This window comes from Thamnophis sirtalis, unplaced genomic scaffold (assembly GCF_051295495.1).
Source record: "Thamnophis sirtalis isolate CommonGarterSnake01/CBP01778 unplaced genomic scaffold, rThaSir2_p1.2 scaffold_2, whole genome shotgun sequence".
Taxonomy (NCBI): Eukaryota; Metazoa; Chordata; class Lepidosauria; order Squamata; family Natricidae; genus Thamnophis; species Thamnophis sirtalis.
Window position 1 is genome coordinate 69,655,876 of NW_028261382.1, and position 26,314 is coordinate 69,682,189.

General features: G+C 45.1%; 1 protein-coding gene across 1 annotated transcript in view; it reads left to right on the forward strand.

Moving 5' to 3' along the window:
- The first annotated feature begins 4,305 nt into the window (after nt 1-4,305).
- The window catches only part of TET3 (tet methylcytosine dioxygenase 3), a 77,864-nt gene continuing 55,855 nt past the window's right edge, over nt 4,306-26,314 (forward strand). Inside the window, exon 1 of the mRNA XM_087705968.1 lies at nt 4,306-4,649. The gene's annotated coding sequence lies outside the window, so the exon portion shown is untranslated. The remainder of the gene's footprint in view (nt 4,650-26,314) is intronic.

Below are 26,314 nucleotides of genomic sequence, written 5' to 3' on the forward strand. Positions count from 1 at the left end.
TGTGGAGAGTTTAATCCATTGACGTTCCACATTAGAAACTTAGTTGTCATCTTTGGCTCCCTGAAGCTTTTTTAGAGCCATCTGAACATCCTGGAATTTAACCTTTGGTTTGGCTCCTCCCACTGCTTCTAAGCTGGTAACTAGCATCTTGACCGGTAACAGGTGTTTGTTGTGATTGTTCCTTTTTTAATTGTTGGTCCATTCGTCTAGTAATCACACGGGTTTGTCTTTGTTCCTTGGCTCCTTATGCTTCTGAGAGAGAAAGATGATCCATCCTTGTTGATAATTGTGTAGTTTGCTGTCTATCTTGTCCTTCTTGTTCTCTTCCTCTAGGTCCAGGTGGGGCGGGGTGTCCGGCCTTCAAGATATTATGGTAAAAATCTCGGGCCTTCCATAGTGAATTAAGGCGGTATCTTTGCGCCTCAAAAATGAGAGCTAACCCAACTGGTGCATCCCATCTGAACTGTAGCTGACGATTTTTAAGCTCTTCGACTAAAAAGGTGTAGTCTTTCCTAGAGCTTAGCATTTGAGGTGGTATCTCTTTCAAAACAGTCACTTCCTGACCCCCAATTTGAAGCTTGGTTTTATAGGACTCTTGCAATATCATATTCCTCTCTTGTGGTAAAGTAAATCACAATATCTCTTGGAAGTTGCTTCTGTCTGGCAAGCCAGGAGTTAACACGATAAACCTTTTCAATTTGCCAATCAAAATTCCCCCCTGACCTTCCCATCAGATTATCGAAGGCTTCTGAAAGAATCTGTTTCAAATTTTCCTGGTTATTTTCACATAAACCTCTTATTCTTAATGCAAGTTCCATTTGTCTATATTGTAACATAATTTCTTTTTCAGCATCTACGACTTTTTGAACCACATCCATTTTCGATACCAAATTAATATTAGCGTCACTAAGATCTTCTAATCTATTTTCAATTCCGGACACATATTCTGATAATGAATTAAAAAACCCCAACATATCATCCCTGTTCTTCTGAACCTGAGTCTCAAGTTTATCAGACAGTTCTTTATGAGCAACGGATATCTCTTCCTTAATTTTTGTTTCCATCGTAACTGCATGATTTTTAAAGGCTTCAGCCAGTTCTTTCTGAAAAATTTCTTTAGTCAACTGCTCCCCTACAACAATGGGGGGAGGAAGTAATGACTGTAGTTTCGTGCCAGGAGCGGGGGGGGGCTGCCCGCACTTTTTGAAACAGGGGGGGGGAACCTTTTGCTTAGAAGCCATTCCAAGTTTAATCTTCTTCAGCCAATTAATAAATCTATGCTGGTCGATTGTACAACAATTGCTGTTTAGTTTAGTAATAAATCACTTCCTTTTCTTTGAAGTTTTAAGCTCCATGGAGATTCAAAGCCTGATCAGTACTACGAAGCTGCTCAGCGCCATTTTGTATATGTCTTTAACAAGTAAGTTATCAGAAGGAATTCTTGTAAAAATGAAGCTAAGGATTAATACAAACAATTAAAAGTTCACGTGTATAGGCTCTGCTCATCCTGGATTCAGTAGATCAAATTTTGTGCTGAGGATGGGTGGGTTGCTTTGTGCTGCTAATAAAAGCAGCAGGAGTTCCTGGCATGGAGAGAATTCTGCTTTCGGGTGCCCTTCCTCCCTTCCCAGATTTGGTCTGGGAAAGTTAGTTGGTGCACTGCCCAAGCACAATTAGCTCACCTTATCTCCTAAGCCCGAAGAAAAGGTAAACAAGCTGTCAAACGGCTGATGAATTGCTGTTCAGACAGTTTAATGCAACCAGGAATCCGGAGCCGTTAAGAACCAGCTCCCACCGGCAACCCCCTCCCCACCGGAAGTCCAAATTGTAATTCTTAATGGGATGCAAACATTATTAACTGAAGGGAGTGTAATCTTATTAAATGTATCTTCTTAAAATTTAATTCTAAATAATCTGATATTATTCATGTCTACTTGGAAGTAAGAAGTAGGGTACTGCAGCTTGGGGTGAGTTGAAAGGGGACATGGATTAAAGTTTTTCTGACAACAGCTGTCCAGAAATACTCTATGCTGTGTTAATTTCTCTAGGGCAGCAGTCCCCAACCTTTCATCAGACATCAGTTTCATGAAAAACAATTTTTCCACGAACTATGGATGGAGAATGGCCTCTGTTTTGCTAGTTTACCCTCTGCTCACCTCCAGCTGGGTGACCTAGTTTCTAACAGGCCACAGAGAGGTAGCGGTCCATGGCTTGGAGGTTGACTCCTGTTCTAGGGAACTGGCTCCTTTATAGAGCTAGGCTTACCCTGGGAAAGCTTTGTAGTTGTGGTAGTATCTAGATATCCAGATGGAATCCAAAGCAAGGCAGGAACTAAGACTGGGGAGTCCTTGAATGGGCTGCAAACTACACTGGAAAAGTGGAAAAAATAATAATTGGAAGAAGGCTGGGGCAAGCCATCTTGAAATCCTTGTGTGTAAGTAGTTCAAAGAAGAAAATGGGAGTGGAATTTTAAACATGTATATAAATTAATTTTTATTTAATTTAGTATATAAATTAAGTTTAGTTAGTAAAGATGGAAAGTAATGTCACCCAGCTGAAAATCTTTCATCTTTCCCTCTGTGAAGTTCAAGCCCTATAGAAACTCCTTTTAATGAAATCTGTGGTCATCTATTAAATAGTCTTTTGCCTTTTAAAATTCTGGAACGTGCAGAGCTACAGACTTTTGCTCTTCTAAAGGGAACACCATAAATAGAATAGGCTCTTCTCTTAGCACTTCATGAAATTTTAGGAAAATCTTGAAAGTTTGACAAGCTTTCATCAAGCCATAAAGAACAGCAGCAATTAATACGGAGCACAGGGGAAATCAGTATTTCTTGGTCATTCTGGTTGTACATTGGCTGCTTGTTGATCAGTCTACTGCTGGATGCTGGCACTGAATACGAGGAAAAGTCTTCCACCACCCCTGCTGCTGATACTAGCAGCTGGAGAGTTATGACTATGACAATTAGAGACACTCCTTATCTTGCTAGTGACCATGTAGTGCATGTATTAGGAGTGATACGTCAGGTGCACCTCCATTCATGCAGCCCTCAGAGAGGAGGGTATGAACACCTCCAGTTTCCCATCCCTACACTACAGATTGTGGCAACAATTTCTTCTGCGTTGCGTTCAATCCAATCCATGTACAAATAAGCTTTGCAAATGGTTCATAGGCATCTGCTGATCCCCCAAATGGCCAAGATTGGCTTGGACAATTGGTTTCAGTCTAGGAAGTCTGAATCTGCATAGAGTAGAAAGGGCTCAGCCATGCCTTTCCCCTACTTGACCGAGGGACCTGATCTGGGAATAAGAAAAACTCCGTCCTACACAGTAATGGCTTCCCAGCTAGGAGCCATCTGCCCTGCTATTGAAATCCCTCCAGCTGCCTTTGGGAGCAACACACATTGTGCTTCTGGACAAACCAAATGGGTTCTGCAGCTCCCGCCTGCAAAGTGGTCTGTAGGGCTAAGAGCGGATTCACAGATGGCACTGGGCCACGATGGGTTATTAATCATTGTTTGTATAATAAATCCCAGTTGGCTAGGTTCATCCATCAGACTAAGCCAAAAGCCATTGCTGACAAGTTTAGGGCCTGGATTCACATATTAAACCAAACTGATAGTCTTTCTGTTGGCTTTTATGTGTATCCTACACCCTATGCAGCATTCTCTGCTATCAGCTTCAGCAGGTAGAGTGATTTTGCACCTATCGATTTCATTTATGTTTTCATAGGATTATTAATCACTGTCACCTATGAATGTGTGTTAACCCTTGAAGAAAGAGATGCAGTTGATCCATGTTGGGGTATATTTGAACCCGGAGTATATTAATCGCTGACAGAATGTAGCGTGCATTAAAACCATCACTAGTAAAAAGAACCAGTAATGAAGGCTTTTACACAGCAAACAACACGTTACTTTGGGGGGGGGGGTTGTCACAGTCGCTGCAGGCATATTTGACATGGGGCGGCCTGCCTTGCCGCCCGTGGGACCCGAAAGAGAGAAGCCTTCGTCCTCAGGACCGCCTGGGTGGGTAGCGCCGTGTTGCTGGGGGCGCTTTCTCTTCTCCTGCAATCCCAGCCCCTTGGAGGATGGAGCCGCAGAAGGCCGCCACGGCGAGGCTCTCCGCTCTGCCGGGGGAGCTTCGGACGGGCCGGTCCAGGAGAGGCGCGGGCGACGGCTGCCCATGGCCTGCCCCTGGCAGCTGAGCCCCCCGAGAGGAGGGGACGCGAGGCCTGCCCTGCTACTCCGCGTCGGCTGGCCCGGGGCTGGGCTGGGCTGGGCTGAGCCGGCGTCGCTTCCCCTCCCCTTCCCTCCCCTCCGTCGGGCGTGCGGGCGCGAGAAGGCGGAGGGCCGGGCATGTATGTCACGTCCCCCCTGTTCGCTTCTTGGGGAGGGGGAAACGGGCTACGCGCTTGGCAGTGTGATAATGATTGGGGTGTCTGGCAGGAGAAAAGCCCCCGCTTGCACCCGGGTGTCTGTCACGCCGCTTCAAGGAGAAGGAGGCAAGATGGCTGCGCGGTAGCGGCGGAGGCTCGCCGGCGCTGAGGAGGGCTGGGGCGGACGCGGGGGAGCGAGGAGAAGGCGCGGGAGGCCCCTGGCTGGCGGCGCCCAAGGGCTGAAGAGGACTCGCGCTCGCCCGCTCGCCAGGTAACCCGTCCCTCCCTTCTTGCCTGCCTTTCTTGCCTTGCCAGGCAGCCTTCTCCCCCGTCTCCTTCGCCTTCCAGGGAGATTCATCTGAATAGAGGAGGGACCTTTAAATTGTGCGCGACGGGTCCTTTCCAGGAGCAAATCCTCCTCTTCGAGGTCTTTGGCTTCCTCGGCTTTTAAACGTCACTTTCGGTAGTTTTAAAAACCTTCCTCTTTACACCTGGAAGCATAGGAGGAAAAAGAAATTGAGGCACAGGCGCCAGAGCCAGGAGCGGAGGAACCGTGGCTTTCCCCCTTTCTTTTCCAAGACAAAAGCCTGGAGAAAAAGGGGTGGGGGTGCGACGAAGGGAGCATGCCTGACTCCAGAGAAAGACAAAACACTCCTTGGGAAATTGTTGTAAGGCCTGCCTGTGTGTATATGTGTGTGTGTGTTATATTTCTGCGCAAGTTTCCTTTCTGAGCTTTTCTAAACCTGAAAAACGTCTGAAATGGTCTTTCCTCCCGTCCTTAGCGTGGACTGACTGTCTGCTCCGTCCTTTGCTCCCCCCACCCCATTGTTGCTGAAATTAGCAAAGGAGTCAGACTCTTCCTTAAGGCAACAGCAGTGACATCACCCTGATGTCACTCAGTAACTGCTCTAACTTTTTTGCGATGCAGCCTCTATCTCGTGGTGGTGGAAAAGGACATTGGGTGTCTTAATTTGGTGAGGTGCCAAGAAGCAGATGCTTCGCATAGTTTGGTCATTTATTGCTTCACAGCCAAATGCCACTTTCTTTCTGTGCTGTGCTTTCTTTCAAGAGTAATTAGCTTGCTACCCAGGCGTACCAAACTGATTTGTATCTCAGAACTGGGAGCAGCTCCATGGGAAAATCCCTAGGAGGAGTAGGCAGTTAGTGATGATGAAACTCTTAACTCAGCATTGCAGCTTGTGGTGGTTGGAGGTTCTTGAGGAAGCTGGGGGGAGGGGACTGAACTCTGGGGAGAGAATTTTGCTATAAGCAAGACAACAGATCCTGCGGAAACCCAGACTAGAGCTGAAGCAAAAACCAGGAATTCATCAGCTGTCCATCAAGTCGTGACCATCAAGTGACTGCGCAGAAGAGCTGGATGTTTCTTTAAGCATTGGCAGCCATGTTACTTGGTGGGCTGGAGGGGGACATCCAGATCCCATGGTAGCAGCAGTCAGCCACAGAGGCTAATATGCAAAAGGCAGGGGAGAGGCAAGTTCTGAATTTGCAGCATGAACTATTGCCCACTCTGTATTCATTCAATCTCTTGAGATGCCAGGAGGCTTGTGGGATACACCTATGGCAAGTCTTTGGGCATCAAAGACAAAGTTGATTCTCAATGTTTTAAAATTATAAAACCTAATGTTCACTTAGGCTCACATGCTACTTAGAATGTGCAGGGAGACATGTTAACAAAGCTAGGAATTAATATTAAAATAATTAGGACCCATATCAACCAGAATAGTTCCTTGATTTGAAAGCATGTGATTCTCCTCCCCTTTTCCCCAATCTCATTTTAGCTGTAGAAAATTGACTTTCAGGATCTTTCTTTTGAACAGCTTCATAGTGCTGCTCTTAAATTGCCCCTTTGACCATTGTTAACATAACCCCATAACTTCCATTCCACAATGGAAGACCTCCGTTGTTGGTTCACTGTATTGTAACGTTTTTAACAAAACAATTTATCCACAGTTTCAATATTGCTTTATTTTTAATTAATTGCTCTTCTGTGTTTTCAACTTACTTTATTTAAGAAGTAAGTTATTCTTTAGAAGGGAAACAAAGACATATTTTGAAAATACAGAATAAGGGAATCCTACAGTTGCAAGGGGCAAATCCCCTGCTTGGAACAGAACCCAATAGCTTCTTTTTGAATGGAAGCCAAGGGTCTCTCCAGGTTTTCCAGCCTCCCCGCCCCCCAATGTTTTCTGCTTGTTATGTCTGGAGATTCACCCCTTATGTGATGGTGGGACTTGGCCTCTGATTTTAGCCTTATAATATTGGTGAATGGGGGTGGTGGTACTTGAGTTTTATATGTTTGTTAATCTTGTTTGTTTTTTGTTTGTTTGCCCTAAGTTTTCATGCCTCTTTAGAATTAGTTGAAACATACAGTACTAAGAAGTGGCGTTCTGTAATTGTCAACAAGTTGGAATTGGAGGAATGAGAAGATTCAACTTCTAGTCACTGCCTCATTGGGGAACTTTGGGGAAGTTATACTGAACCCCAACATCCCTCACAGGGTTGTTACTATGGGGAAAAATAGAAGGAGGTAGTATTTCTATATGTTACTTTGAGGTTCTGAATTAAAAAAAAATGATTGCAGGTAGTCTGAGAAGTCCTTGACCTACAACGGCTCCTTTGAAAAAAGTGACTTATAACTGTTTTTCACACAACCATTGCAGCATCCCATGGTTGTATGATTAAATTCAGATGCTTGGCAACTGGTTCATATTTATGACAGTTGCAGTATCTTAGGGTTGTGGGATCAGATTTTGTGACCTTCTGACAAGCAAAATCAATGGGGAATCCAGAGTCACTTAACCATGTGAATTTAACAAATGCAGTAGTGGCAAAAAAAATTCATAAAATGGTGCAAACTCACTTAACTAATGTATCACTTAGCAACATAAATTTTGGGCTCAATTGCGAGGACTATCCATATAGTATACATTTAAGAAACGAACAGTACAACAGTGATAATGTTCTTCAGAAGCCCAAAATGCTTCATGTCAGTTACTGCAGCATCAGTCCTGGTGGACAGGGGCAGCTTGCCCCCCTGGGCTTGGACCCTCCTGTTGAAGGATCAGTTTTCTGATTTTAATTGTAAGATTTGCAATTTGATGCCCTTTCTTTCTTTCTTGACAGCAGGAGAGCTGAAAAGTTAATTAAGTTAAATACCTAGATTTTAAATGTTGTAATTGATTGGAAGATTGTTTCCTATTCTTTGCCCAACTCCCAGTCTGTCCTGTGGCATTAGAGTTCCCCAAACATACCGTGTTCAGCATAACAGGTTTATACATATTTCCACTTTGTTCTTTTTCATTGCAAAAGTGTAAACGAGAAGATGTATAACCAACAGGTTAATTTCAGTTGTTGTGTACAGTTGCCAGGAGACAGAATACAAGAAGGGCAAGTCAACTTAGACTTCGAATAAGTGCAATGTTGCCATTGAGAACTAGTCTCTCAGCAGGGCTGGCTATTGAGGGTCAGCGTCACTGATTCATAGTGCAGTTAAAAATTATTTGCATGTTTGAGAAAAGTTACTTTTGCTAAAATTGTGCTATTGGTAATATTTGTCATCCTACATTTTTAGAGGCTCATTACAATTCTAACACTGAAATCAGCAATCTCAGAATATTCATAAATGTTAACACATTTGCTGCTATAATTTGTCACAAAACCTTCCTTAAAGAAAAATAATCTCACGCATATTGCCCACCCTGTGTGAAACTGGCCTTTCCTGATCTTTCCTCTGGAGGCCCTTCATTAATTGGGATACATATGTAAAAAAGTCCTTGCCCCACATGGCTTACAGACCTTCTGCTATGAAATCCTGCAGGCAGCTAACTGAGGCAAGGCAAAACGCAAGTAAAGAAACAAAAAGAAGTTATTGAATGCCCTGATTATTTTGGGAGGGAAGGAAAAGCAGAGAGGGGTGTTCTAAGATTAATGGCTTGGTTCTGTGGCAGAAATTCTTCTGGAGGCCAACTCCGCTTTATCCATGGAAAGAGCCACCCACTAGATTTCTTCATGAAGGACAAAGATACTTGTGTGCTATGTCAAGGTGTGTGTACGTGCTTCTTAAATGGCCCTTGGTCTAGTCTGGGGATCACAGGCGTACCCTCTCTGTGGTAGAAGTGAAAAAAATGTTTGGGAGGTATTTGTGTTTATTTTCATGGAGTATAAATTATACCAGTAAGGCATCTCTATTTCCTTCATTCCTTCCCAGCAAATCCAAGTTGGGTTAAACTTTTATTTCCTTTTGTTAGCCTTGTTTTATGGGTCTAGGACAACTCAGCACAGCCAGCTCAGTGTGGTTGGCTCACTGCTGCTGGCTCGCCACCACCGCAACTGCTAACTCACTGATGCGAAGCCCCTGCAGGACAATGCCACACAGCCAATTCACCATGGGGGCAATGTTGCGGCAGCCAGAGGGAGAGCCAGCCGAACAGGTGGGCACATAAGCAAGCAGGTAGGCAGAGCGCAGAGCAATGCTGGCTCTCCACCAGAGGCAGAGCTGGGCAGATGGGTGAACAAGTGGGTGGGCAGAGTGTAGAATGGTGGCAGCAGCTGGGGGCTTCCCATTTTCATGCATCCGCTGTAGTGCTATACACCAGGGCCTTTCGGGGTTCGGACTGTTTGGTGACCGTAGTGTTTGACTGTTCGGTGGTGACAGCGGGTGGGTCGGGGGGGGGGGGGGCTGGAGATGCGGCCAGGCACATACCCCACCACTGCTCGGAATTCCAAATTTGGTGCAGTGGCAGCAAGTTGGCAGGAAACTTGGGGGCAGAGGAAGAATTAAAAAAAAAAAGTATTACACATCAGCTAAAATTAAAGTGATATAGTTGTAAATTTTATCATCTCATATTAAGATATATTGCCTAGCTCTGAACTTCCTTTTTTCCCCTTTAAACATGTTAGACATTCTCGATGCATTCCATGCAACTCTCTTTGCTTTACCTGTACTTTGAGCACATTTTTGGTGGCCAGCTCTGCTCTCCTTCCTTGAGAAAAAAAATATCTAAAGCTGTGCTATAATGAAGCAGCTGTAATTTACTGTTTTGGCATAAAAGACATGGTGTTCTAATGAACTCACTTCCTCCTCACTATCTCTCTGCCGGTGATGCAAATGAAGGTACGGAGCTACTTTTAGACCACTAGGCTGGCTCTCCTAGGTCAGCCTTTCGCTCTTGGCTTGGAGCTGCATGTCACGTTAGTTTTTCAGTGCCACAAATCTGGCTGCGTCTACAGGATTGAAGGATCCTGGAGATGACTGTGACTAATTTTAAAGCACTGGGCTGTGGAAAGAGCACTCCTCATCTCCTCCCACCAGTTTAGGACCGTGGCCTCCTAGCGGGGCTGGCACTCTTGACTGGCTTCTGCTGCCCGCCTGCCCACCCGCCTGCCTGCACGTGGCTTGGTAGGTTTACAAACATTGCTGGCCTTGCATGTGTGCCTATTCCTCTCTGACTCAGCAGACTCCGGCTCAGTCCCAGGCTAGGCAACAGGAAGCGGAGCAACATTTTCTACCTCCTGGTCCTCCTGAGGCCTGTGTGGTGGCCACATCAGGGCTCCTTTATTAATTCATTTGGAGAAACTCTGTAAAGCCTGCAATTTTCAGCTTTGGATGTCCAGACCCTTGCCAATTATGATTATCTGCATGGTCCACAAATGACCTGTGATCTTGCAGGGAAAAGGGCTGCTAACAAGTTACATTGTTTGTGGAATAGGATGTTTGGAACAGAGGGACAAATGTGGGGGCTAACTTAGCAAAAATGCGGATTGCTATGTGGGGGAGGAAGGACAGTGCTTGGGTTTTTTTTTGTTTTTGTTTTTGCTGAGAGTAGGGTTATTTTCGTTAATTGTGCTGGAATGGATGGCACTATAGTTTTTCAGCACGGTATAGTTTCCTCCAGCTGTTTTTTATATTGTACCTGGAAAAAGGGAATGAGATAAATTAGATCAAATCTGATGAACTGTGATAACAATAGATCATTCTAGTCTTTCTCTTCCCTGATGCTGGGATCTCTAACTGGAATGCTGAGAGAGCTTGTGGGATCCTTTGCAAAACTGGCTGCCATTGAGGTCAGTCATAGAACACTGAGCCTTCCTCCCCCCACCCTTGGGATTCTGCTCCAAAGGGCCCTCCCTCCCACATGGCCAGCCTTCCTTCCTCCCACCAGCCCCCACCTCCTTCCCTAAGTAAACTGGGACAAATTGACCTTGTACAAACATTCACGGGTTTTAGAAAAAGTTTTATATAGGGAATACCAAGATAAGCCCTAGTTTAGCCTTGTTAACAGCATTTTGAGAATGCAAATGAAACATTGCTGCATAAAGACTTATATTTTTGTTAATGACTGTTAGAGACTTTACAGCCCATGTTTGATAAAGCAACGTTATCAAAGTGCCCTAATAGAGAAACTGCAGTGTGGGGCAACTTGCTTGATATAGCTGACTTTCTAGCACCTTGGTATAGCTGTACTGAACATGCAAAACGTGGAACCAGGTTATATACTTCTCCTAATAATTTATGGTCTGGTATTTATTAAAAAGCACCCAGTCCTGTACAGTTATTCTATAATAGTTCATTAGCATAAAAGATGTTTTATTGTAGAGTAGCTAAATTAGCTCACTGTTCTAGGGAACAAAATTTTATATTTAAATAAAAAAGGGAACCCGCTGGCTTGGGGAAACCACTGTTAGGACCAGTCCATTAAGAGAGGGATGCAGGGGGAGTGTTTGGAAGAGAAATGGTTGCTGGAAAGGAAGGGTGTGCCAGAATCCCCCTCGGTTCATCTCCTCCACCCACACAGGCTCCGGGGTTTTTCCTGAAGCCTGGGGAGGGCAAAAATGATGTCAGGGGCTGGCCATGCCCACCCCCATTTTAGCAAAGGGGGGGGGAAAGTTGTGATATGTCAAGTGACAACAATGTAACTGCGGGTTTGACACCCCTGCCATTAGGCAGTTATGGGTAACTGAATCAAGTCAGACTAGACTTCAACAAACTAATTGAGAGATTATGAAGGATTCCATGAATGGAATTCCTAAATAGAGAAACAATATAAAGACTCTTAGAAAACCTGAAAAATGATATAATGAAGGCCCAAGCAAAAACAATGCCATAGAGAAAGAGGACCAAGAGATATGAAATGAGATCAGCATAGTTGCACAAAGAGCTCTCTGACAAATTGAAAACAACAACAAAAATGAAATATAAAAAAAATTGAAAGATGAGCCCATATATAAAACAGAATACCAGCAAATAATCCAAATCTGCAAGGTGGGAGCCAGGAAAGCTAAAGCCCAGAATGAGCTAAAACTGGCCAAAATAATAAAAGTTTCTTTCAATATGTAAGAAAGAAGGTGACAGGCAGCAGAGAGAAAGCAGATCTGCTTAATTCTTTCTGTGCGTTTGTTTTTACACAAAGGGAAGAAATATCCCAATTTATCAAAAACAGCATTAAGGGAAATAGAACAGGTACATAAATCAAAATAGGCAAGGAATTAATAAGAGAATAACTAGCCACCCTGGGATGAGTAGAAATCACCTGGACTGTGCGGTTAACATCCCAGTGCTCTGAAGGAACTCTTATCTCAGAGCCACTGAATGCAATCTTTCAAAGCTCTTATAATACAGGGGACGTACCAGAGAACCGGAAAAGAGCTAATTTGTTTTTAATCTACCAAATGGGGAAAGATGGACCCAGGAAATTATAGGCCAATCAGCTTGATATCAATACCTGGGAAAATCCTGGAAAGGGTAATCAAGCAGAGGATTTGTGAGCACCTAGAAATGAAACAAAATAATTACTAGAAGCCAGCATGGGTTTGTTAAAAACAGATCATGAAGAGAAACCGTATGCCTTGTTTAATAAAGTGACTAAATTAGCGGACCAGCAAAATACTGTGGACATAGTTTCTTTGGACTTCAGTAAAATATTTGGGAAAGACGTTCAGTCTAATTGTTGGTATTGTTGGATAGAGAATAGCACCACCAGATGGATTTGCAATTGGCTGACCAACCACACTGAGTGTGTAGTTCTCAATGGAATTACATCAACATGGAAGCATGCAGTGGGGGCACCTCAAGGTTCTGTCTTGGTCTCAGCACTCTTCAGCCTCACTTGTGTCCCATTTCAGCTGGTGTTCCCCTTTCTTTGCATCCTTGGCTATGTCCCGGGAGTTCCAATCCAAATATTTTAATATTTTTAATTATGTTGCTTTTCATGGTTATCAATTTATATAAAATTATATAATATATACTTTGTGTGTATATACTGTACAGTGGTGGGATTCAATTTTTTTACTACTGGTTCTATGGGCGTGGCTTGGTGGGCATGGCAGGGGAAGGATACTGCAAAATCCCCATTTCCTCCCAATCAGGTGGGAGGCAGAGAATAGATGGGGATGGGGCCAGTCAGAGGTAGTATTTAACGGTTCTCCAAACTACTCAAAATTTCTGCTATCGGTTCTCCAGAACTGGTCAGAACCTGCTGAATACCACCTCTGATACTGTATGTATGTGTATATACTTACACACACACACACACACACACTGCTCCCGTTACCACCTTGACTCTTTTTAACCTCCTCCCCATGGCTGCCCCCTTTTCTAATAGATTAATTGGTTCACCCATTCACAGGCCTAAATTTGACTCCTGTGCTGTTTCTTTCTGCATTTTTGTCTCCATGTAGTATCAAAACTGGCTGGTGCACTCCAGCCTATTGTGCTATTTAATTTTCTTTTGTTTTATTTTGGGGAGATGGTTATTTGGCTCTTAATAGACTTGGAACCTGCTGAGCCAGCTCTAACCTCCCTCTCTCCCTCCCTGCCACTCTATGCTCCATAATCCAGTATTGGCACTTCCCATTACACAAAATAAAATAAGTGAGCTATTAACCAACTTGGTTCAGCGACAGTTCCAAGGTTGCTCTTGTTGATAACCACAGGAAGGAGGAGGGAATTCTTTCAAAGCTACTAATTCAAGCCCTTTGGAAGAAGTTCTGAAGCCAGCTTCTTCCAAATTTCTCATGAAAATTATGTAGACCAAACTTTTTTAAAATAACATTTTGTAACTCTGAGGCTTAGGATGCAAACAGTGTTTTATTTGAGCAAGGCAAGAGATTTGAGAGGGGGGCATTGTGTCACTGTGTCTGTCTCCAGGTTCTCTTCTGCTTTTCAGGTTTAGCATGTTTGTATTTCAGAAATCTGGGACAAAAGCAACACATATGATAGATCATATTCTGGGAAGAGAAGCTTCTCTTCTCCAGCTGTTCCTACCCTACACGATTGCCACCTCTGGTCTTGTACTCATTTACAATGGAAGCTGTTGCTCCCCAACCTTTCCGGCCTTTGGACTGGTGGGGTGGGGAGGGGAGGGGATATTTCCACGCGAGAGGCAGATGAACGGGCAGGTCCATTTGAGTGAGCAGGAAGCACTCATACACGCACGTGAAGCCCCATTTGTGTGAGTGGTAGGTGCACCCGCTGCTCACACAGGTGGAGCTTCACACACATGCGCGAGTGGCTGCTGCTCACACAAATGGACACTCTGCCACTTATGTGGTCTGGTCCCAAACAGGCCACAGCCCAGTACCGGTCTGCCTCCATTGGAGGACACCCCCTCCCCGATATAAGCAACTGATTGAATCTGCTTTCCACCACATTCTGATACACAGACACAGACACACACAGAAACACACATACACACACAGAAACACACTGACTGCTGATACTACCACCCTAACGAAGATGAAAAACTTTGTTGTTTTATATCGGCCACGCAGCCACACACACACTATTCTCAGGGGAGGTGACTATGAAGGCTACAGATGATTATGTGCATATCCTCCATTCAGCTCCATGTCAGACAGAGTCGAAGGGGTCTGGCGTCAATGGACTACATAGGGTTGTGGGTGTGTCACTCCAAGTTTCTTGGAAATTGCAAAGGGGCAGAGATTGGATTTGCAAAAAGCCAGAGCTGGTTGCTTTGGACCCGTGCCTTGTTAAGTTTTGGAAAGAGACCGAAGAGGGATAATCAACCTTCTTTAAAATCTGAAAGAAAATAATGAAGGTGATCCAAACCTGAGCAGAATGCAACATAATGGATTTAACAGATTCAGTCAAATATCGGATTCGCTGTGTATCCATTGACCTCAATAACAATGGAACTAATTCTCCATAGACATGCTGGACTTCTCTTCATTCAGTGTTTAGGCAAATGCTGGACAACGTCTGATACATTTGAATCTGGGTTCCTGTCCTCAGAGGGTTGGATTTGTTATCTTTTGAGGTTCTTTCAACTCCAGGATTGCAGGCTGAGTCATACTGCCTAAAAAATTGTATTTAAGATACAATGGTCAGTTGAAGAAAAATGTGAACAAGGATATGCCAGCATTGGGAGGATAATTCTCTTTTCCCTCTTCTCTTTTATAACCAGGAGATAAATAAAACAGAGGTTAAATTCCCTTCAACAGATTTGTGGATTGACATTATGTATAAAGAAGGAATTTTGATTAAAAGAAATGTTAAAGAAATTTTGGCTTACTTCTCTATTTCAGCATAATTGAACTCCAGATTTCCAGACCAGAAGGCACTGATTTCTTACAGTAAAATTGCTCTAGTAGTGCCACACTAGCCATTTTCTTGGGTCAGGCGCATGGAAGAAATCATGACAACATTGGATTCAATGCTTCTTGCATCCTATTTCCTGCATCCTTGGAGAGATCTCCACAATTGGGATTTCAAAAACTCAGAAATAACCAGTCATGGGATGGAAAGCAGCATCTAAGATAGGGTGCCTCACCTCTAGATGAGGGTATAGTTCACAGGACAGCCTAAGATTGCTTTTAAATCATAATTCCTGGCTCTTTTGCAATGAATCTCTACAGTGAAATGAAAGTCTGTTCTAGTTATCTTTCTGGTTACATGAGGAAAGCAGAGGAATAGTACACGAGGCATTATGCAAATTCACTTACTCATTTACAAAATTGAAAATTGACATGATGTACAAATTGTAACAGTCATTGAGTTGTGTATTATATATTTCATATTGATAGTACTGCATAATGACTAGACTGCTAACCTGCGTGGTTGATTATTGAGGATTGTGTTAAATAGCATGAAAATATCCCTGCAATGCACATTTTAGAAAGCACTCTTGAAAGGAGAGTGGGGATCACTCCCAACCTCAAAGTGAATATTCTGCAGCTTGGGACAGTATCAGAGCAGGGACGTGCAGTCACTAGAGGCAGGGGAGGCGGGGCCTCACCAGTCTCCTCAGGAAAAGGAAAGAATTTTAAAGAATTTTTTAAAAAAAATAATTAAAGCCAAGGTAGTTGCTACCAGACTCCAAGTCACAGTGGCTTGGAATCTGCTTAGTGTTAACTATAGGAGGAGGCGAGAGAACTAGGGCCTTCTTTTGCATAAGGAATTTTTCGCCTTTTAAAAGTTAAAAAGCGAAACATTTCGTATGCAAAGGAGGCACTGATTCTCCCGCCTCCTGATCTGGGAGCAGCGAATCATGCCTTGCACTTGAGCGACTGCGCAATTTAGCAGCAGGAGCCTTGCTTGTAAAACGCGCCTGTGTGAGCAAGTTCAACTCTCCACTTTGCATCGTGGGAGCTGCCAAGAGCAGAACCATCAGAAGACTTAGAGGGCTCTTATTTCCCCATTAACCTGCAATATCTTTAACTAGCTAACATTTAATATACATTTAAATTTGTACTGAAATATTTGTTTTACAAGTTTTTTATATATCAATATTTTAGTTTAAATTAATATTTGCAGAGAATGATTCTCAAAGTATTCATACAGCTATGGCTATGGAAAATGATAAGATGTTAGAATGTATTCCAAATAATTGTATGGCAGGTCACTTTGCATTGCGTGAGCCGCCAAGACCCGGGTCTGCAGCAAAGGCGCTTGGCGGCTCCCACGATGTAAAGTGCCCCACCGCCGCTGAAGCTGACATTCCCGCCGCCGATGCCGCGGGCGGGCGGCGGCATCGGCGGCAGCATGAATGCCAGCCTCGGCAGGGCACTTTGCATCGCTGCAGACCCGGGTATGGTGCTGGGCTGGCCCAGGTCTGCAGCAAAGGCACTTGGCGGCTCCCGCGATGCAAAGTGCCCCACCGCCGCCGAGGCCGACATTCACGACGACGCCAATGCTGCCGCCCGCCTGCTGCCCCGGCCTGCAGCCAGCCCAGCACCGTGCCTCACCAGCCATAAGCTTCACCGCACGTCATTGTATCAGAGAAAGCAGTTTCAAAGGAAGGGAGGAAGAAAGGAAGGAAGTGTTGAAAGAAATGTCCTTCTGGGTTCGGCCCCAAGTGGGGAAAAAGACACTGGAGACATGGAGACTGTTTGGAGAGATGGTTTATTGGTGGACAGGACCACATGGCTTGAGTCCTGAACAGAAAAGGTGATCACATGTTTCAATGTTGGTGGAGAAGAAGAGAAGGAAGGACTGAGATGCCAAGTCCCTGGTTTTATGCCCTCTCTGGCCTTTGATCTTGAGCTTGTATTCTGATTGGTTGTCAGACTCCCATGGGGACATGCGGGGCATCTCTCTAGGCTGCGTTTTGAATCCAGGTTTGGTTGAGTTCTCAGATGCCATGTGGTGAGTTGGGTAAAGTGCCAATATTATCATGCTTTAATCCCATCCCCTGGAGCTGAAGGGGAGAAGTCTTTATTATGTTAAGGGACTAGCTTGGCCTTCTTAATGGCCCATTGACAAAGTGGCAGGAAGCTACAGGCAGCTATTCTGTCTTTTAAAACATGTTTCTTTCTTTTCACATCCAGAGAAATATTCTGCCTTTTCAATATTTCCTAGGATACTTCATTTTTCTGGCAGAGTGCTGGGTGATAACTTCCTACAATCCCTCCTTTTTTTTCCCCAAAACATGTGCGTGGAATGCACATGTTCTTAACAAAAGATTAAAATTGGTCAGATCAGGGAGACTTAAATTCTTCTGATGAAAGGCATTGAGAGAGACAGCAGAAGGATCCCTTCAGTGGCTCCCAGAGAGCTTTCAACCATGAAGGTCTAGCAACCAGGGCACAATTTCTGGAAAGAAATTTACAGTATCCAATTTTACATGCCAATTAGTATCAGATATCACTTTCTGAAAGCTTCCAGACAGGTTTCAAGCAAGCAGAAGTCCCAAAATTATTCACAGCCATGCTTTTCCTTTAAGTTACAGGCTGCCCATTTTGAAGGGATGGTTCTTGAACCTGCCCTAGCTCTTATTTTAGTGAGGACAAATTGAGTTTAGCTAGTGTGCAATCCAGGCTATTTAGTATTTTTAAAATTACACACAATGAGCCCAGGGACTCATACTCATGAGACCCACCAGTGCAACATATCCTGCTTTACTGGGCAATGGGGCAGCATCATTTTTGAGTTAGTCAGGGCTCAGGTTTTGAAGATCCTTTCTGCTACTCTTCAAGTGGGGGAATTATATGAGGAGAATTGACATTCCCCCATGGGTTTAAAAGGGAGACATCACTGCTTAGGCTTTTTTGTCAGGGCAAAAATCAACCTAGGAAAAGCTTTGTGTGGAGTTAAGTCAAGGAGATAGTTTCAATCTAATTCTGAATGGGGTCTGTGTGTGTGTGTGTGTGTGTGTGTGTGTGTGTGTGCGCGCGCGCGCGCTGCTTCTACAATACACAAAATACAGACATTTTGGACAAACTTTCTGTGCTAGCCATTCTCAAATACAACTCTTACATGAATACATTAAAGTGATTACAATATAAATGAGACAAGAAAGAAAACGTTACAATGAATTTCCCCCATAGTCTTTACAGCTGTCTTCTGGGGATAGAAGAGCGTCTTTTGGTCTTTCTTGTGCATTTTAGGGTTCTTTCTTAAATGTCTGCTGGATGGCATTAGGCTTGGCCTGCTGGTAAGTGGTCAGTCAGACTTGGTAGAGTCTGTCCTAGGCTTGGCTAAGTTTTTCCCCCTCATGTCAGGTTTTATCAGGATGCAATCACCAGCAGCCAATTCAAGAGTTATGGTTTGAGCTAGCAGTTCTTTGTTTCTGAGGTGAAGAAAAAGAGAGACCAAGAATACAGTTCTTTACAGACATATCTTTAGTCTCATGTTGTGGAATCTCACCCATTCTGTCCAAGAAGAACAGCTTTAAAAAATTGCAATTAAAAAATATACTTTGAGTCAACACTCCAAAATATCAGTTCTCCATAGTGAGGGGGGAGGAGTATCCAGAATGGGTTGACGTTGTCCTTTCATGATTGGATGAGTCAGATGAGCTCTTTGGGCAACGCCCCCTGGCCACCAGATATTCCCCTTATTTGATTCATCCACTCACTGGAAAGGTCGCACCACTCTGGACCTCCAGTAATTTACAAAGGATTAAGGAAAATAAACTTGGACCCGGCGAATCCTGCCTCCCTACATCGCGCACAGCCTCCTCCTGCAAGGACTGGACTGCCACAAGGCCCCTAGGGCGGCACACTGCCCTGGCCACTGAGTGAGATGGAGTCACTCAGTGAGGACCTTTGCCGGGCAAGCAGGAGGACAGGGCACATGCTTCCTAGAGGCAAGCCCTTGCCACAGAGGCTTCTCAGGAGCAGGAGTGCTCCTCTGCTCCCCTCAGGGGTTGAGCCACGAACCGCGGGTTGTTAAAACGCCCTGGAAAGCCTGCGTTGGCAGCTATCACCAGTGAACAAGGTAAGAGCCGGAGAGGCTCAGAAAGAGTTGTGGGAGGCGAGAGAGAGAGAGAGCCTCCAGTGGCAGCGGCAGCCACATGGCAGCCTGCAAAGGCACAAGCCATTTCCATGAGCTCCAGCAAAGAGGAGCCTTTTGAATTTGGAGCCAGGGGCCATCTTGAAACCACGTGGTCCAAGATAGCAGCCCCCAGCAGCTCAGAGGAGGCCGGCAGGAGCCCAGCTCTCAGCCCTCCAGGAACAACCACCACCAGAGGCTCTGAGGAGCCGTTAAAAAGGTGAGAGACCATCGCAGAGGCATTAGCCAAGGGCAGGGGAGGCAGCAAAGGGCCAAAAGGAGGCTTATCTCCATCAAGGAGGTTAAAGAGGCAGGCGGTGGATCAATCCTCCCCCTCCAAGCCTACCTTCTACATGAATCACACAGGCAGCTGCCACAAGGCCTGCAGCAGGAAGAACACTCCCCCCAACCTGAGAACTCCTCCCCCCAGGGGAGGATCCCCTTCGGCTTGTCCTCCAGTGTTACAGCAACCTTGCCTCACGATGTATGCAAGCCTGTTTCTGTCCCTTTTCTGACTGCCAAGTAACAGGAGAATTCCAGAGGCTTCTCCTCTAAGAACACTCTCCTTTAAGTAGGAGAAAGAGGGAGTTGGGTGAGAAGGCTCTCAGCAGGAGGCCACAGTTAACAGCGCAACTCTTAATAGCACAAGCTGTGTTTTTTGTTGCTAATTCTTGAGGGCGGGGCTATGGTATTTGCCCCGCAGAGCCATTTGGGAAGAAGGGGGAGGAGAGGCCCCACGTGGCCCAAGATGGCAGCTCCCTGCAGCTGGAAAAACACAAGCAGAGGGGGAAGGAGTAATCAGCCTTAGCTGCTAAAGGCTGCAGCTCTCAATGGAGGGACAGAAGAGCTTCCAATCAGGTTAGAGATTACCTCTGAAGGCCTTCCAAGCGTGGGGGCGACTAGGCAAAGAGCAAAATACCATGCAATACAATACTATGCAATACAATAGCAGAGTGGGAAGTGACCTTGGAGGTCTTCTAGCCCAACCCCCTGCCTAGGCAGGAAATCTTATACCATTTCAGACAAATGGCTATCCAACAGCTTAAAGACTCCAGTGTTGGGGCATTCACAACATCTGGGAGAAAGTTGTTCTCAGTTCTAAGTTGCTTCTCTCCTTGATTAGTTTCCACCCATTGCTTCTTCTTCTGCACTGAAGGGCCTTGGAGGATAGTTGGGCTGCCTCTTCTCTGTGGCAACCCCTGAGATATTGGAACACTGCTATCACATCTCCCCTAGTCCTTCCTTTCAGTAAACTAGACCTACCCAGTTCCTGCAACCGTTCTTCATAGGCTTTAGCCTCCAGTCCCTTGATCCCCTCTGTTGCTCTTCTCTGCACTCTTCCTAGAGTCTTCACATCCTTTCTACATCATGGTGACCAAACTGAATGCAGAATTCCAAGTGTGGCCTTGCCAAGGCCTTATAAAGTGGGATTAACACTTCATGGGAGCTTGATTCTATTCCTCGGTTTATGCAGCCAAAAAGTGTGTTGGTCTTTCTGGCAACTGCTGCACACTGCTGGCTCATATTTAAAGGGTTGTCCACTAGGACTCCAAGATCCCCTTCACTTTACTTCTGTGGAGCAAGGTATTCTGTACCTGTGCATTCCGTTTTCGTTGCCTAAAGGTAGAACCTTCATTGAATCTCATTTTCTTACAGTGCCCAATGTTCAAGTGTATCAAGATCCTTCTGTATCTTTAGCCTGTATTCTGGAGTGTTGGCTATTTCTGCCAGCTTGGGGTCATCTGCAAATCTGATGAGTCCCCCGCACCGATCAGCATTTAACAAACAGAGAGCTAACAGTCATTCTGGCTCCTTCTTATGACCGCTTGAGATAACAGCAGTACTTAAAGAAACAGCACTACTATCATGACATATATAGTGTTACCCCAACTGTTAGCTTACATACCTAACACCCTCATCCAAATCATTGATGAAGATGTTGAAGAGTATTGGGCCCAACATAGAGCCTTGGGGTACTCCACTGCATTCTTCCCTCCATGAAGAGGCAGTTCCATCAAGGAGTACAGGTGTGTGCGGTTGGTCAACCAGTTACAAAGCCATCTGGTGTGACAATGTCTAACCCACATTCTTCTACTTTATCTAGTAGTAGGTTATGGTCTACCTTATCAGGACTTGCTGAAGTCCAAGTAAACTATATCGATGGCATTCCTATGGTCCTCTAGTGTTGTCACTGTATCTAAGAAGGCAATATGGCATGATCTGTTTTTGACAAACCCATGTTGGCTTTGGGCTCTTGATCTGTTTTCTCCCTTTCTGAAGAGGGGAACCACATCAGCAATCCTATGGTAGTTCTCCGGTACTCCAGGATCTCTGAAAGATATAGTTCAGTTGTTTGGAGATCTCGTCTGCCAGTTCCTTCAGATCCCTGGGGTGTAACCCATCTGGTCCTGGGAATTGGAATTGGCTAAAGGTAGACAGGTGCTGACTTACCATTTCTTCCCTATCAGATCTTGGGTTCCTAATCTGATTTTTGGGGTGCTGTTCTTGATAGGTTGGACTGTTTTATCCTTTTGGGTAAAGACAGATGCCAAACATGAGTTAAATAGTTCTGCTTTACCTCTGCTGCTTGTCACCTTCTGGCCACTTTCTCCCAGCAAGGGACCAATCGTTTCCTTAATCTTTCTTGTTTTTAACATGTGGGAAGATGCCCCCTTTTGTATTTTATTTTATGATGATGATGATGATGATTGTTGTTGTTATTGTTATTATCATTATTATTATTTTACCTTTGCGGCAGGCCTTTCTTTATTGTGAGCCTTAGCTTCCCTCACTTCATCTTTACACGCACTCTAGTGGCTGACCATTGAACTCCGTCTGTGTTTACATTCAGAATATCTCTGCGCTAATCCTAGTCATAGAATCATAGCACCCTTATGGCTGGGGAAAAAGAGTCAGACAGGCCAGTCCCCATGCCAGAACCCACCACAAACTCAGAATGGAATGTCCGACTATGAGAAATTGCAGAAGCACCTCAGATAGCCTATGATCTTAGACAGCATTCGCTGAGGGCAGAACATATAGCAGGGGTAAAGAACATCAGAGCCGACTGGCTCAGCCGGACCGAGGTGGACAATTTGGAGCAGAAGCTGCAGCCAGCAATCTTCAAGGAGCTGGTGGAGTGCTTCGGACGGACGGAGGTCAACCTATTCGCCATGCCCCTCAACGCTCAGCTCCTGAGGTTCTTCTCCAGGTACCAGACACGGGGGGCAGAAGGGGTGGACGCTCTGCGAAGCCCCTGGCCCAGGGGTCATCGGTATGCCTTTCCGCCCTTACCCCTGATCCCCAGGGTCATATGGAAAATCCTTCGGGAGGGGGCAGAAGGGGTTCTGTTGGCGCCTCACTGGCCCCGGAGGCCGTAGTTTGCAGATCTCCAGTTGCTTTCAGGGGAGAGGCCCTGGAGAATCCCCCAGGAAGGGATATCTCTTAACCAGGGGTCGCTGGAGCACCCAGACCCTTAATGGCTCCAGCTGACCGCTTAGCTCTTGAGTGGAGCATCCTGGGGAAAGACCTCTTCCCCCCAGGGTGATGCAGACTATCCAGACTGCCCGCGCACCCTCCACAGAGCATATCTATGGCTCCATGTGGTGGGCCTTTGCCTCATGGTGTAACTCCTGGGGTACAATCCTATCCAGGCCTCAGTGCCTCAGACTCTGGACTTCCTCCAGGCAGGCCAGGACAGAGGGTTAGCTCCTAACATGATTAGGAGACAGATTTCAGCCATTTTGTCAGTTCTCCTGCGTGTCAGGAACCAGAGCTTGACTCATCCATCCTATGGTCAGGCAATTGCTCAAGGGGGCTTCCAACCCCAAACCGCACGCGGTATTCAGGTACCCTTCCTGGGACTTACACAGGGTAGGGGACGTTCCAACAGGCGCTCCATTTGAGCCTTTACGAACAGTTTCCCTTAGGTTCCTGACTCTTAAGGTGGCCTTTCTGGTGGCCATCACCTCCGCCAGGCGGATATGCAAGCTCTGTCCACCAGGGAGGATCTCTGTGTCTTCCACCAAGACAGGGTGGGGTTACGACTGGATCCATCCTTCATCCCCAAGGTGGGCCCCTGCTTCCATCGAGCCCAGGAACTGATTTGCCCAACTCCTGTCCAGACCCTTCTCACCCGTTGGAGAAGAAGTGGCACATTCTGGGCGTAAGGAGGGCTCTGAGGATTTACCTCAGGAGAACCAGGCCAAACAGGAAATCCGAAGCCCTGTTTGTCTCCTTCCAACCAGGTCCTGGGTAACGAGGTGACTTCCACCACAATAGGCAGGTGGTTGCGGACCTGCATTGCCACTGCATAACAATAGCAGGGCTTACAGATACCAAATCATATCACAGCTCACTCCACGCGGAGTGCAGCCACATCCACGGCCTGGGCCACGGAGACATCCCTGGCTGAAATCTGAAGGGTAGCCACATGGGCTTTCCTCTCTCCCTTTGCTAGGAACTATAAACTGACTCTTTTGCCTCGGCAGAAGCCTCTTTGGCCGCAGGGTGTTGCAGGCGGTTCACAGGGCGGGGCCCACGCCTCAACTGGCATGAGGGGGAGACATGGGGCCTCAGGGGTCTCCCTCCCTAGGGACGTGCAGGCTTTGGTACGTCCCATTCTGGATACTCCTCCCCCCTCACTATGGAGAAAGGGCGTTGGTACTTACCTGATACGCCTCTTCTCATAGTGGGGGGAGGAGTATCCAGTCCCTCCCTGGCTATGTTTGAACGACTAAGTGTTATGTTCACTGTTTTTATGAAGTTATATAAATATTGATGTTGAAGACGATAAAAGCTAAGAACTGAATTAAGAGTCTGGAGTGAATGATGCAACGAATCGGATAGAGCTCTTTGTCAAATATGGGGAATATCTGGTGGCCAGGGGGCGTTGCCCAAAAACCTTATCCGACTCATCCAATCATGAGAGGACAAGGTCAACCCATTCTGGATACTCCTCCCCCCACTATGAGAAGAGGCATATCAGGTAAGTACCAACGCCCTATTTTATTCAGATGAAAGCAAATTCTCATTAAGTATGTTAAAACATTTACAAATGTAAGCAAAATATTCAAAATCATTAATTAATTAAGCATTTTAAACCTCAAAGTTTTCCAGAAGAAAAAAAATCAAAATTGTATTCAGAGCAGACAAGGAACTGTAACTGCATAGCTTTTATATGCAGATGAAAAGATCACAACAGTGAAAGGTAAAGGTGCAGGAGCAGGTCACCCATTTACTCCAAATTTATCAGAAGAGAGAGAGAGAAAAAGTGGTTAAAGTGAGCAGAAAAACTGTAGCCACCTTTAATGACCCAGAAGGAAGGAGGGAAAGGAGGAGGAGGGGATGCACAGAGGCATTCACATGTATCACTGGGGGCATCTCATACACACACTCATGGTAAAAATGAGCAGACACACACATTCCCCCCCTTTCCTGCTTCCTCCAAAGAATGACCCAGAAGGAAGAAGGGGGGAAATTCATGCAGGCAATCACAGGTCTCTGGATCCCTTCACTTATCAATTCCTGGGGCATCAGTGACACACACTCATATTCATACTGCAATCAGACGTTCATGCTTGCTCATGCCAACCAATCATGATAACTATTTTAGGAAGCTTTTTTCACAAGCCACCAAGCTTAATTTTCTTTTATTAGAGGATCTCACCCTCCCTTTAGGTTTGGAAATGATAACACACATGCATACACACACATACCATTAAACAACCTTGCAACTTACTGTTTCTTTACATGAAAGGGAATCAAAGTACATTCACACCAACTTTTACCATCAACATACTCACATTTGCACTGCAATCAGACTGCTTGTGTAAATTAATTACACATACAAAAATCCCATTTCATTCTTTCTTCATGCAAAGCAGTTATTACTGCTTTGGAGCTGTACATAAGCCAATGAACTCCATTTTCTATTATTAAGGGATTTCAACTTCCCTCCAGGTCTGGAAATGATCACACACACACACACATACATGCACAAATGCCATGGAACAACACTTTCAGGCCTGGGGGAGGTTCTGTCCCTTTGAATCTTCAATTTTCTTTCCTTAGGGAACATGTGGTTCATTCTCCAAGCATGGGAAAACTCAGAGAGCAGTTTAAATCCTAACTACACTCCCCGTCACCCTCCATGTAGATGTAGCTCCATTGAGACCAATATGCTGGGTGCAGTTGATCAGCCAATTGGAAATCCATCTGGTGATGCTAATGGCTATCCCACATTGTTCTACCTTACCATGTGGCTGACTGTGGTGTACATTATCAAATGCTGAAGTCCAAGTATATTATGTCGGCAGCATTTTGCTGATCCACTAATTTAGCCACTTTATCAAAGAAGGTAATAAAATTTATCAGGCATGATCTGTTTTTAACAAACCCATAGCAGCTTCTTGTAATCACCTTATTTGTAGGTGCTCACAAATCCTTGGCTTGATTACCCTTTCCATGATTTTCTCAGGTATTGATGTCAAGCTGATTGGCCTATAATTTCCTGGGTCTATCTTTCCTCCATTTGTAGATTGAAAACACATTAGCTCTTTTCCACTTCTCTGGTAGTTCCCCTGTGATATAAGAGCTTTGATAGATTGCATTCAGCAGCTCCAGTGGTAGGTTTCAATTTTTTTACTACCAGTTCTGTGGATGTGGCTTGGTGAGCGTGGCTTGGTGGGTATACTGTAAAATCTCAATTTCCTCCTGATCAGCTGGGACTTTGGAGGCAGAGAATAGATGGGGCGGGGCCAGTCAGAGGTGGTATTTTCCGGTTCTCCAAACTATTCAAAATTTCCACTACCTGTTCTCCAGAACTGGTCAGAAGGCATTGAATACCACCTCTAAGCGGCTCTGATTTAACACGTGCCAGTTCCTTTAGAATGGTGATTTCTTCTCATCCCAGGGTGGTTAAGTATTCCCTTATTAATTCCTTGCCTATTTTAACTTGCATAGCTGTTTTACATCCCTCGGTGCTCTTTTGATAGGTTGGGTATTTCTTTCCTTTGCCTATAAACAGTTGCAAAGAAGGAATTAAGCAGTTCTGATTTCTTCCTAGTGCTTGTCACCTTCTTGCCATCTGCTGCCATTAGTAGACATTGTTTCCTCAGTTTAGTTTTCCTGACTCTCCTCTCCTTGCAGATTCAGGCTATTTGCTAGTATTCTGTTTTAATTATGTA